The 12,302-nt window shown below is 37.3% G+C and overlaps 1 protein-coding gene across 2 annotated transcripts in view; it reads left to right on the top strand.

Moving 5' to 3' along the window:
* disp1 (dispatched homolog 1 (Drosophila)) overlaps positions 1-12,302 on the top strand; it is a 79,520-nt gene that overhangs the window by 12,434 nt on the left and 54,784 nt on the right. The window contains exons 2-3 of one of the 2 annotated variants that reach the window (XM_088403539.1): positions 2,825-2,915; positions 11,439-11,495. The gene's annotated coding sequence lies outside the window, so the exon portion shown is untranslated. The remainder of the gene's footprint in view (positions 1-2,824; positions 2,916-11,438; positions 11,496-12,302) is intronic. The other variant, XM_088403538.1, reaches the window with a different exon arrangement.

Below are 12,302 nucleotides of genomic sequence, written 5' to 3'. Positions count from 1 at the left end.
TATTTAGACACCGTGAGTGAGACAGTCAGTGTGAGATTGTAAGACCAATAGCGTTCACGTTACCGCCATAAGTATCTATTAATGATTGTAGATGACGCAACTGCTGAATATATTGACGCAGTTAGGCGAGAACATTTCTACATACTCAATGGCTAGTTTGACGGAATGCTCGCAAGACGAGAGGTTTGCTCGTAAGCGGAGGACAAAATTCTCCCTGATCCACGCTCGTAAGGCGGAATGTTCGCAAATCAGGATGCTTGTAAGCAGGGGGCTGACTGTATATATATATATATATATATATATATATATATATATATATATATATATATATTATATATATGATTTTGAGCATGTAAGTTTACTTAAGTTTAGTTTGGGTTCATGCGAAGTACTTCCTTTGTGATGTCATTGCTCAAGTGCTAACAACATGCTAACAAAGCCAGACGTGACAGCCCAAAGCGGTCTTTTACATATGTTTTTTTATGTGAATACGCACAATGTTAGCCAAAGCTAATGTCAATTTAATTTTTGTTGTTTCTACGCTGTAAATTGTTGGTGGGAAGTGTGAATGAAATGAGTAAAGATGAAAAGTGGAAGACCACAGTAAACATAACTGCAGAAAACTACTGTCTCATTTGTTAAACAAAAATAAAAAATACAGAACAGCAAATAACACAGTTCCACTAAATATTGAATAACCAACTTGTATAAGTGAAATGATCAACATTTTTCTTAAATAAGAGATTTTGCCACAGGAAAATTGTCAATGAAACAAAGCGAAGACCACAGAACACATTTTAGTCAACCCAGTTTGTTCATAATTGATTAGAACTAGCTGGCTCTCAGCATCAAAGTGATAACCTGCCTTTTAACAAAATCAGTGCTATGGACAAGAATTATCATCTTTTAAAATAATAATAACAGTAATAAAGAATAAAATTTGGGTCAAATACGTTTTTTTATGGTCAAGAGCTGACGTCCTTGACTAATCCTTACCTATTATAAGCCAATTGAGCACCGTAGTGATAACTGTGATTGTTGGATGGCAGTGTTTCCACACTTATAACACAGCTATTATCTACATGCATTTCAAAGTAAGAAATGGAAATCACTCTTTCATATGATCCCACCCATATTTACATAGACATAGCGCACAATCTTCTGTTGGCCTTGAAAGGTGAGTGAAAACGCTAAAAATACTGGCCCTCTAAAGCCAGCCAATATAGAGCACTCGAGCACTGATAGCTAGCGGCTAATTATGCTTGAGGCTGCACTAAACACTGGCAATAGGCACTGTCCAGTAAAATGCCAGAGTAATTAAATTGTTTTTCAGTGATTTGAATGTGATTCCAGAACGACGTTGAGTTTGTATCGAGTCAGTCATACATACATGAGTAAAAACTTCAAAATAAAAACTTTGGTGTCAAAATACAAACATTTGTATCCATACGTTTTTGGGTATGGTAATGTTTATTTTTAAGTCTCATCAGGTTTTTCAGGTTTTTTTTGTTTTTTTTTTTTAAATCATGTTGAGCAGTAAAAGAACTCTCCTGTGTACTGCATTGCATAAAATTGGCCTAAAGAAAAATGATCTTGTGCTGTGCAGGGACGAAAATTCTTGTGTCGTTCTTATTTTGTGACATCTCATCACGCAAGATCTAATCCCAACTTTATTAATATCCATGAGGCCTGAAATTTTGGTCAAACGTTTAGAAGGCGACAGTGATGATGATGAGCAGTTTTGTGTTTTACCATATATTTTGGAATAATGGCCAAACCACATGTACAGTATTTGGGGGCTTTCAAGTCTGATGGTTGGATATTTTATTTGGCGGCCGTTTTTCCAGACTATGAAGATAACTGGACGTTGTTGTCTCATGTACTAAACTGCCAGCTGCTTCAATGTTGCTGTCAGGTTGTTGGCAGTGTTGGAAGTGTCCAGTTCTCGGTATTATCACTGTTGTGCCATGTTTTCTCCATTTGACAGAATGTCTTTACTGTGATTAATGGTATATTTGATGCTTTTAAAATTATTTTATACTCTTCTTATCTTAATGACATCTCTCAGTTGCTTAAACAAATAAAGTCAAGAGTTTCTCTGTTTTTTTTTCTTAGCAGTAACCTGAATGTTTTGTGCCAAGTGACTTTTTTTTCATAATTAAACTACTATACTTGTATATCTTGCCAGTTGCCTCCTTACTTCATAGTTTGTCAGTTTTCTGGTAGTGAAAACTATCATTTTGTAGTTTGTCAAGTTTTCTTCTCGTGTTTAGATTAATTTTGGCTCCTCACACGACTATATAAGACTATCCTTAACCCTAACCAATTCATTTTCAAACCTAAATGAATGTTTTACGATGTCTGGTCCCCTTTTTTTCTTTTTTTTAATGAATAAATCTCCCAAAAAATATAAAATCATACACAAGCACACCCATGGAAGAAAGGTCTTGTCAATGCATGCTGCTGTTTCACTTTTTGCACTTTTAATCTCCCTGAAGCTGATGGTTAGGACAGTGACAAATTCCTGAAGGTTTAACGTTTAACCGTGCCACTCCTAAGTCATGTCTAACATACGCCATAAAGTGTCAGCTTTCAAAGAATTTGGTGTTTTGTTTTTCTTTAAACACCTACAGTACAATATAATTAGTAAATTATACCCACATGTACAGTAAATCCAAACATTCTCACTAGGTTGCCAGCAACATTTGCCTTGTTATGACTTCTTGGGTCAAAAATTGCCCGAATTGTTTCCCACAAGCTGTACTGTACTTCAAATTCACAATTTGCATTCATTCAACAATTTTCTTTTTACTTTGGTTTTCAGGTGGCAACAACTGCTGTAAGGGCACAGAAAGCCTCAGACTTGCTAAGGCGGACTATGGCCATGGCATTTGGCCTTGATTGGCAGTTGAGAGGTAGAGTCTACTGGCTGGCATAGCCTTCTGTCTTTTTATCAAGTCTTTTTATTAATGGCATTCTCTGGTGTTGGCAGAGCCACAACCCTCATTATATGGTCTCTGTGGTCTGCACTGCATAATTGCATCTGGCAGGGGCGGGATGTTCATAGCAGGCCTGGATTTAAGGCACAATTGAACTTTGCTTAATCTGTTCCCTTATTTTTCTCCTGCGCTTTGGGTAATGACTCAAATAATGTAAATGTAATGTAAGTCTTTCACACAACAGAAACTCTTCAGTACTTTGCATGAATGTAAGTTTTTGTGGGCTAAAAGAGATTCTGATAAGGGCCAGTACTTTTGAGATGGATCTGAACGTTTTCTTTCGTGTTGCATTCTGTAATGTAGAAGATTATTCTTCGTTGGATTACTGTGGTCAGTTGCCACTTTTGAAAAGTCTTTCCATTAGGCATGGGGCAAAACGTGTTAACATCCTTTTCCTCAATTGGTAAACCAACATGTTGCCACACAGATGATTTACAGTAAAAGTAATTGGGCCATCATGTATTTCTCCTGTGTACATACTCCATTGAGCTCCTCCTCCTTTTCAATTAATGGCGGATTACAAACAATGGTTAGGTGCATACCGCCACTTACTGTACGAGAGTATAGCACTCAAGCCATACCATCATCCTAGTTGCCCTCCATTGCACTTCTGGCTCAATAAGCCGTATCCTACAAAGAAAGTGAAAAGAAATCAATCTCGTGGCATGCCGGACCGAGGAATCTCGTGATGTTGGATCTTGCGAGATCTCGTCTCGCAAGCTCTTGTCCCATCTTTACTATCCATTCATGTTCTGAAGGCAGTTGCTGTTTTGATTATGCATCTTTGTTTCATGTTCTGATATGGAGCAATACCAGACAAAAAACAAAACAATGTGAATGGACAAAAAGGCGCAGGCTGTAGATATGGGGTTTTGGAAGGGTATTTAATATTTAATATTTTTAATATATTGAATTTCATACAGTGTGTGTGTGTACATATATATATATATATATATATATATATATATATATATATATATATATATATATATATATATATATATATATATATATATATATATATATATATATACACACACATACAACCTATGAAATTAACACTGTGATTTGCATACTTATGGTACAGTGGGCCCCCATGTTACGAACTTAATTCGTTCAGCGGCTAGGCTCGTAACTCGAGTTGGTCGTATGACGGGCAATCCAAACCTATGTTAATTAGTGAATGCCTGCAATGTGTGCAAAAACCTTAGGTAAAAGTATCACGACTTTATACACATATTAAAAATTTGTAACATAATCTACTGTACAGTTACATTTAATAACATAAATACACAAAGGAAAAATGACATTTACCTTTGGGGCGATGTGACTTGAGCTGGTGGTGGGTGGAGGCGGAGGGGAGCAGAGATGAACCCGCAGAATTTATTTTATTTTTTCTTAAACGAGAACTTTTTTCAAACGAGAACATATCACCGGTGATTTCCTTCTCTTTAATCCATAATCGAAGAAGCCTCTCCATTTTGTTGTTGACCGAGGTCCGTCCCCTTCAAGGAAAGTCTTGCCCTTAGAAGACTTGCTTGCTTTCATAGCTTCCTTGTTATTGAGAATTGTAGCGATCGCAGAGCGGTTACGGCCAATAGCATATCGACGTTTCCGAGACATGCGAGAAAAGTTATTTTTGTTGATGCAGCAAACCGAAAAAAATAGTGTGGACACACTGACCGGCATGTTGGATGGTTCGTAAGACGAAAGGTTTGTGAGTAAGAAGGGGACAAAAAAACGCCGCGGTCCACGTCGTAAGATGAAAAATACGTAAAACGGGGTTCGTAAACCGGGCGCCCACTGTATATATTTTACATTTTATTTGTATGGATAATATGATTTGTATTTCATGTTTTTTTTTTTCAACAATTTTGCTTTCCTCTATACTAATTTTTAGGGAAAAAAAATAAATGAGGGTAAGATTCATTTGATAAGCAAGTGTATTTCTAATGAGGTTAATTCAAAGTGAGAAGTTAAGATGAAAATCACACACTGCTCTCCTCACATCTCCCGCTCTTCCTTGAGTAACTTTGGGCTATAGAAGGTCATTATTGTTTACAGCTTGATGACTTGGTAAAGAAAGAAGGTCTGTTGGTAACCTGGAAGTACTTTGTCAGTACTCTTTTGGGAACACAAATAGTGACTGAACTCAGGTACACAAGGTGACTACCATAATTGCCTTGTTTTTGCTTTACAATTGGACCATTCACTATTTCCGTTTGGCAACATATTTCGATAGAATACTTTGACAGACTTGTGATTTCATTGTAATCTTGACAAAATCAAGGAAAATCTGTTCCACATTCATCAAAGCAGTCCTAGAACTTCCACTAAGACCTTGCCATAATGTTCAAGTTTTGTCCTGTCTGTCCATAGGACAGGACATTCTCCCTAGAAGCTCTGGGACTTCTCATCATGCAGGTTCACAAATTCCACTCTCACTTTTTGTGATTTATTTTCAACAATGGTATCCACCTTGGCCGTTTCCCATGAAGTCCACTTTGGCTCAAACGATGGTGTGACTGTGATCTTTCACTGACGAACCTTGACCTTAGCTGTCACCATTTCTTTGGCTGTTGTTCTAGGCTGTTTGCTTATCTTCCTTATTATCCGTCTTCGTTTCGACAGTAATTGTCCTCCTGTGGTCACATCCAGAGAGGTTGGCTGCAGTCCTGTGGATCTTAAATTTTAAAGTCTCCCTGTCCATTGTCTTTCGCCCCAGCCACTAGCTTACCCTTTCCATAAAAGGAGCTTTTGATTTTATTCTCAGCTGTCCATGGGGAGCAACAAATATGTATCGCATGATCACAAATTTGCATTTTGTGCACACTTTCCATGTCATGCATGCCCTAACATCATTACAATATAGTTTTGTTTTGTTTTTTCATGTTCACTGCTTTTAATCATTGTGCTATTCCCTGGAAGATGTGACTTTTAGAAGCAGCGCTTCTATCTACAAATGGATCAAACAGCTGAAATAACGGAAGCAGAAAGACAAGCGGGTTTATACTTGTTACATGCATCCAAAGACTACAGAGTCCTAACTGCCCGGGTTTTTTTCTTTTCTTTTCTTTTGGCGGCAAAGGAATGGGAAGACAGGTGCGCTGCTCCAACATGAATTTGGTCTATATGAAGTAAAATCTTGATCTACTTTTGTCACCTATTGAACGTGATAGAATTAGAGATGTCCAGATCCCTATCACGTGATCAGAAATCTGGTCAAATCACATCGTATTTAGCTGATCAGAATTGATTGGGATTAAGAAATTTTTATTTTACGTTATTGTATTTATTTATTTTTTTTCATTTTTAAAGGCTAGAAAAGTACGCACATTTTGCCAGGAAAGAAAAGAAGATATTGGTACGAAAAAAAGAATATGTGTACTATATGCAACATTATAAACTATCAACAGTGGAAGTAAACACAGCCAATGGGGTAATGTTTAAATGTTTTAGGCCACTGCTTCACTAGACATATAAAAGTAGTGACACATTTTTTAATACAAAAAAAAAGTACAATTTGGATTCACTTTTTTTCCTTTCTGTTCTTCATATATTGGGACTGTTTCAAAATCAGGTGACTCCAAGTGGTTTCAAAAACTATGATCAGGACTTCTCTAGATACAATACCTCTTTCATTTATTATTATCATTATTATTATTATTATTATTATTATTATTAGGGCCGATAAAGTTTCAGGTGGTCACATTCAAACTGGCTTTTCAATTTAAGTAATAATATTATCAGCTTGTCATTATGAAATACAGTATTCTGTATCTGTTGGCACTTAATCTGACAATAGGCCTTTCTAATTTTGATATCGGTTCCTAATTTCTTCTGCAATACACAGTTTTAGGCTTATTACTGTACACAAACCAGTTATTTTTTTCCCTTTGTCAATGATTGCGATTGGTTTGTATTTTACATAGATGTTTTGCCGTATCAGGCAATGTCATCAAACTCTATTTTAACTTTACTTTTACTGTTCCAATATTGGTTGCAGTACAAACACTACAATGTTTTGACCTGGAATTGAAGTTTCTGAGGACTTCTTTGCCATTTTGTCTGTCTGAAGGAAATGAGTCTGCTATCCACAGACATTTCTCAAATTCCTCTCCTTGTGTCATTACTGCTAAAGCAAATAATGGCTTAAGGGACAGAATTCCACCACTGAATCAACAGATTGTTTGTGTCTTCAGAGGCTCAATGTGAATTGTGTAAAGGTAGGAATTTCTCAAGTCTCGTTTTAGCTGAACCCTTGTATTGTTAAACGACTGACTGAAGTCTTTGATCATTCCTTTTATCAAACAAAGAGGATCCAAAGACCAATGTCCTGGCTCTCCACAATGCTTTCTTTAAATGCTTTGTTTTTAAGAGGCTTTTGTAAAGGACATTCGTATGTATTCTGTAGAACAAACCATGTCTGAATTTTATTGTTTATTCACATTGCAACAATGTTATTTTTGTTTGGGGATTTAATATCATGCATTTTCAAACATTTGAAGCAACGAAGCCGTTCACTTCATTACCTGTTTATCTGTTCACTGAACAGTGTCAACGACTTCATTTTCAAAAACATGTTTAGTATGTTTATAACTTGTCATGCCCACTCAGCTGGTGCTGCAACAAATGATGAATAGAGTTTAATTGCTTGGTTTATATATTTTAGTTTGCCAGTAACGATCCTATTCAGACAAAATTGCTCAATATATTTCTACTTACTTTTCCAGCCAATTTGTCACGGTGGTGTGGATGTAGGAATTGAGGACCTGATTAGCTCAGAGATAAGGAGTACGTGCAGAAAGCCATATTTTAATTAGACAAAAAGGTAACTTGAACCAGGACGCGGTAAAAACAGGACAGCAAGAGCTATGTACATAGACAGGCAGCGGGGTAAACATGACATTAATCCGACAAGAATTGATAGAAAACAGGAAACTAAATACAATCATAAATGGCATGAAATCAAGGAACACCTGGGCAAGAAGAATTGGAGCTGGGAGCTGACTGGCACACAAGCGAAACGGGTTGATGAGGACAGGTGGATGCAATCTAACAAGACACTGACACAAGGGAAACAGAAACATGAACATAAAAACATTGACAAAACCCCTCCAATAAATCCAGAACAGAAAACCCCATCCATCCTTCCATTTTCAATAGTCACTTACTTACCACACGGGTGTCCCAGGCCTGCTGGGGCCTATCCCAGCTGCCTTCGGGTAGTAGGCGGGGTACATCATGTATTGGTTGCCAACGAATTGCAGGGCACACAGAGACAACCAACCATTCACACACCAAATCACACCTAAGGACAATTTAGTATGTACAGTCCACCTTCCATGCATGTTTTTGGAGTGTGGGAGGAAGCCGAAGTCCCCGGAGAGAACCCACGTGTGCTCGGGGAGAACATGCAAACTCCATACAGGAAGGCAGGAGCCAGGTGGATTTTAACTTGGCTCCCTTTAACTGTGAGTTGGATGTGCTATTCACTGCGCCACTGAGCCACCTCAGAAAATCCCAATACCAACCAAAAACACAACAAATACCACCCAGAACAGAACACAATTTTACAGATTTTTCTTTCCTTGTCCCAGACTGTATTTAATTGTGGATTCTGTAAACCGTAATCCTTCATTATTTATGAAGCATAATATATGCACATGCACATTTTATAAATTTTGCAGAGACAAAACACAAATCCCACATTGTGAGATATCTAATGAGATTGAGTCCACAAGATGAAGACAAGCTGTGGTTTCCTGCCTAAATATTTTTTTATTTTTGCAGTGTTTTACTAACTCTTTAAATGATACACTAATATTTTACAATCGTGTGTGTGAATATATATAATATATATATATATATATATATATATATATATATATATATATATATATATGTATATGTATATGTGTGTGTACCAGCGAACTTCCATAAGCAATAGTTCAACCACCATGTTTTCTGCACAGAAAAGAAATTCTGGAAATTACACGTTGCAGAAAATCTGTCAGGACAAATGCTTCGCGGGGGGTCCAAAATAATGTAATTTGACGCTTAGAGCCACGAGGGTCTCGCGTAAACCAAGCCTTGCTGCCGCCCTTCTCCCCACTGCTGCCTGGATTTGCTCGCTTGCTTTCTTAAGCTAATGAAGGCTTAAACTTTTGCCCGTTTGCCCCTTAAATGTTTGCCCCCTGGTGGAAGGATGACAAAGTGCTTGATCTAACATATCTTGGTAGTCGGCTTTTTCAACGTTAATATTGCCAAGGATCATCTTAAATACTTGTGGCAGCCAATATCGAGATTAAGATGAAGCACAAAAAACGCTACTAGCTAGCAGCTAAAGCAAGTGTGGTACAATAATTGTCGCGGCACAATAAATATCAGCTTCAGTCTATCTTCAGTGCCCCATTTTTGAACGTGATTTTAGAGCAACATTGTGTTGTTTGTGCAGTAGAAATCATCAAGTCAGTCATTGGAGCATCATGTTCCAGGAACATCTTAAAGATAAAACATACCAAAGCATTCGTGTCCATAAATTTGGGGGGATGGTGACATTTTTTTCTGAAGTATTGATGGTGTGTTTTACCCTCAAGCAGAGCACTACCCAGCAGTTCATTCTCCTGTGTATTAGTCCATTGCTCTTCTGGCCCAATAATCTCATGCTGTGCAGGGATGAAAGACTTTGTGATTTTTTAATATTGCTATCTGAATAATACTGGAAAGAATGTATTCATTTGTGTTGTGAGTTTTTCGGAAATACAAAACTGCCGCACAATCTTGCATCTCTTCTGACTAAATGGTCAACTCTGAGGAAAAGGCAATACTTTCGTTTGATGTTTGATTACTTTATTTGGTACAACTAACATTATGAACAAAGTAAAAGAACATTCTGTTTCCTAGATCAGTGGCTCGCAACCTTTATTCAATCATGTGAATTTTTTTTTTCAGCCAAATGCTCCTAAATCAATGTAAAGCATTTTGAGTTGGATGAGGGGGAAAAAAAAAAACATTCTTAAAACAGATTGCTGTGCTATCTATGTTTGATGTATTCAACTATGGAAACGCTTTTGTAGTGATATCTCCAGGCATATTTTATTCAGTAACTCCCAAAGCTAGATCATGTAACACATAGGTGTCGAACTCCAATTCTCGAGGGCTGGTATCCTGCATGTTTTTCTGTGTTTTTTCCCCGACACACCTGATTTAGATTATTAGCTTATTAGCAAGTTCCACAGGAGCTTGAAAATTATCCTAATACAGTGGACCTCCATGTTACAGTGTCCCTGGCTTATGTTTTTTCATGTTGCGATATGGAATACAGTACAGACTTTTTTCATCCCCTCTTTATGGTATTTTCAGGGTTTCGCGACAAAAACAACTGTAATGACCCTATACAGTTGCCTGTATTATTTGTGTTGTTTTGCCTCCATCTGCAGGCGTTTTTAGGTAATTGCACTTATTTTCTGTTGCGGTCTAATGGCCTCCATGCGACTCGTCACTACAATGCTGGTCTGCTATTGGTCGGCCTCTCCACACGGAGATGCTGGTCTGCTATTGGTCAGCCTCACTCGTTTCAAAATGGCGTAACGGTAAACCTTTATTCTTGCCTAGGTTACCCTTACGAGGGAATATGGGCATAACAAACGCCACTCAAGGGTAAAAAAAATCCTTTCTATAATTTTTATTTCTGATGTTTTCTGATTGTATACATGCATATTATATACTGCATACGTAGCACTTACTATACTTTAATTTTGTATGTACAATTTGATGTTTTTACCTGGGGTTCTAAACGCATTAGCTATTTAACATAGGTTTGGATTGCCCGCCATAAGGTGAATTCGCCTTGCGAGCCCAACCGTGGAACAGATTAATCCCGTAACACGGGGGCCCACTGTAATTTGAATTGGGTGGGTTTTAGAAAGAAGGTTCAAACACATGCAGGACACAGGCCCTCAAGGACTGGAGTTCAGCATCTGTGATGTAGTATCACCTGTTGAATTTCTGACTTGTCTGCTGGAACCTTGCGTCACTACTGGCAATACACAATTCAGCAATAGTTTGCGGTTCTAATTAATTAGCTTTAATTTGAAAAAAAAGTATTCAGTTCCTGTCACATAAGAAGTAATAAATTAGATTTGCCAATACCTTCAGAAACCCTGTTAAAATCTTCCGTAAGTGCCTTCATGTACGCTCAGGGATACTCATACCCCCATCTGATACCTGCTGTCCTGGATGAATCCCTTTGTACCTAACAACAAAACCAATCAGGGTATATTTGTGCTTATTGACTTTGTGCAAAATGAATTAAATGCAAAATATAAAATGCATCTTTCATGTATGTGCTTACCGCTCCAAAGCCAAAAGTTTACAATTGAATTTAAATTTTTGACTCGCACAAACTGGTTCTCTCTTTCCCTTATTGTTTTTCAGTTTCCATCAAGGAGTTTGGACCACTTAAGATGCAAAGGATGGTCCCATATGCTCCATGTAAGTCTTGAAACTCGCTGCTTGTATACCATAAGTTACAGGTTTCTCTCTAAAATAATATCCATATGTACTGTGATTGTAATATCTTTCCAAAGTTATCAATATGTCCTCCAGGTACCGTGAATTAAGAATTCATGACAGTGGCACTGGTCTTTACTAACCATGTTAAGGTGTAATATTTAAAGAATTTTTCTGTTGTTTAATGCTGTAAATTTGCCTGGGTGCTTTGGCATTCTTTTACTTATGTCATTTCTGAAAGGTTTTGGAAAATGTATGACCATATTTTCCGCACCGTAAGGCACTTTGGATTATAATGTGTACTTTCAATGAATGGCCCATTTTAAAACTGTTTTCATATATAGGGCGCACAACATTATAAGGCGCATAAAATAGAAGCTACAGTAATGGCTGGGTTTGCGTTATGCATCCACTAGATGGAACTGCGCTAAAGTGGAGGTCAACCATACAATCAGATACTGTAAGTCAGTCAAACTTTTCAGTCAGAAATTAAGAATTAAGATGATTTATGGAAAATAATTTGAAGAATGGGGGGTATAGTACCGCTTCATTACATTAAAGGACTGTTTAGATCAATGCCAAAACGAATCAAGAATTTATAAGAATATAATTATGATTCAATTCAAATTGCAACCAAAAACCTTAAAATCTATCTGCATCTAATGCAATCTATCTGCATTAAAAACTCATGTTGGTCATTTGTATTCGGGGTCTTGTTCTTGTTCTTTCTGTCATAACCATTATGGAATATAGATCAACTGATAAGTCAACAGCTTTGCCAAAGAAAGC

This window comes from Hippichthys cyanospilos, chromosome 20 (assembly GCF_059441005.1).
Source record: "Hippichthys cyanospilos isolate Australia breed blue-spotted pipefish chromosome 20, RoL_Hcya_1.0, whole genome shotgun sequence".
Classification (NCBI taxonomy): domain Eukaryota; kingdom Metazoa; phylum Chordata; class Actinopteri; order Syngnathiformes; family Syngnathidae; genus Hippichthys; species Hippichthys cyanospilos.
Note: the sequence above shows the minus strand (reverse complement) of the source record. Positions and strands in the feature narration are given on the sequence as shown.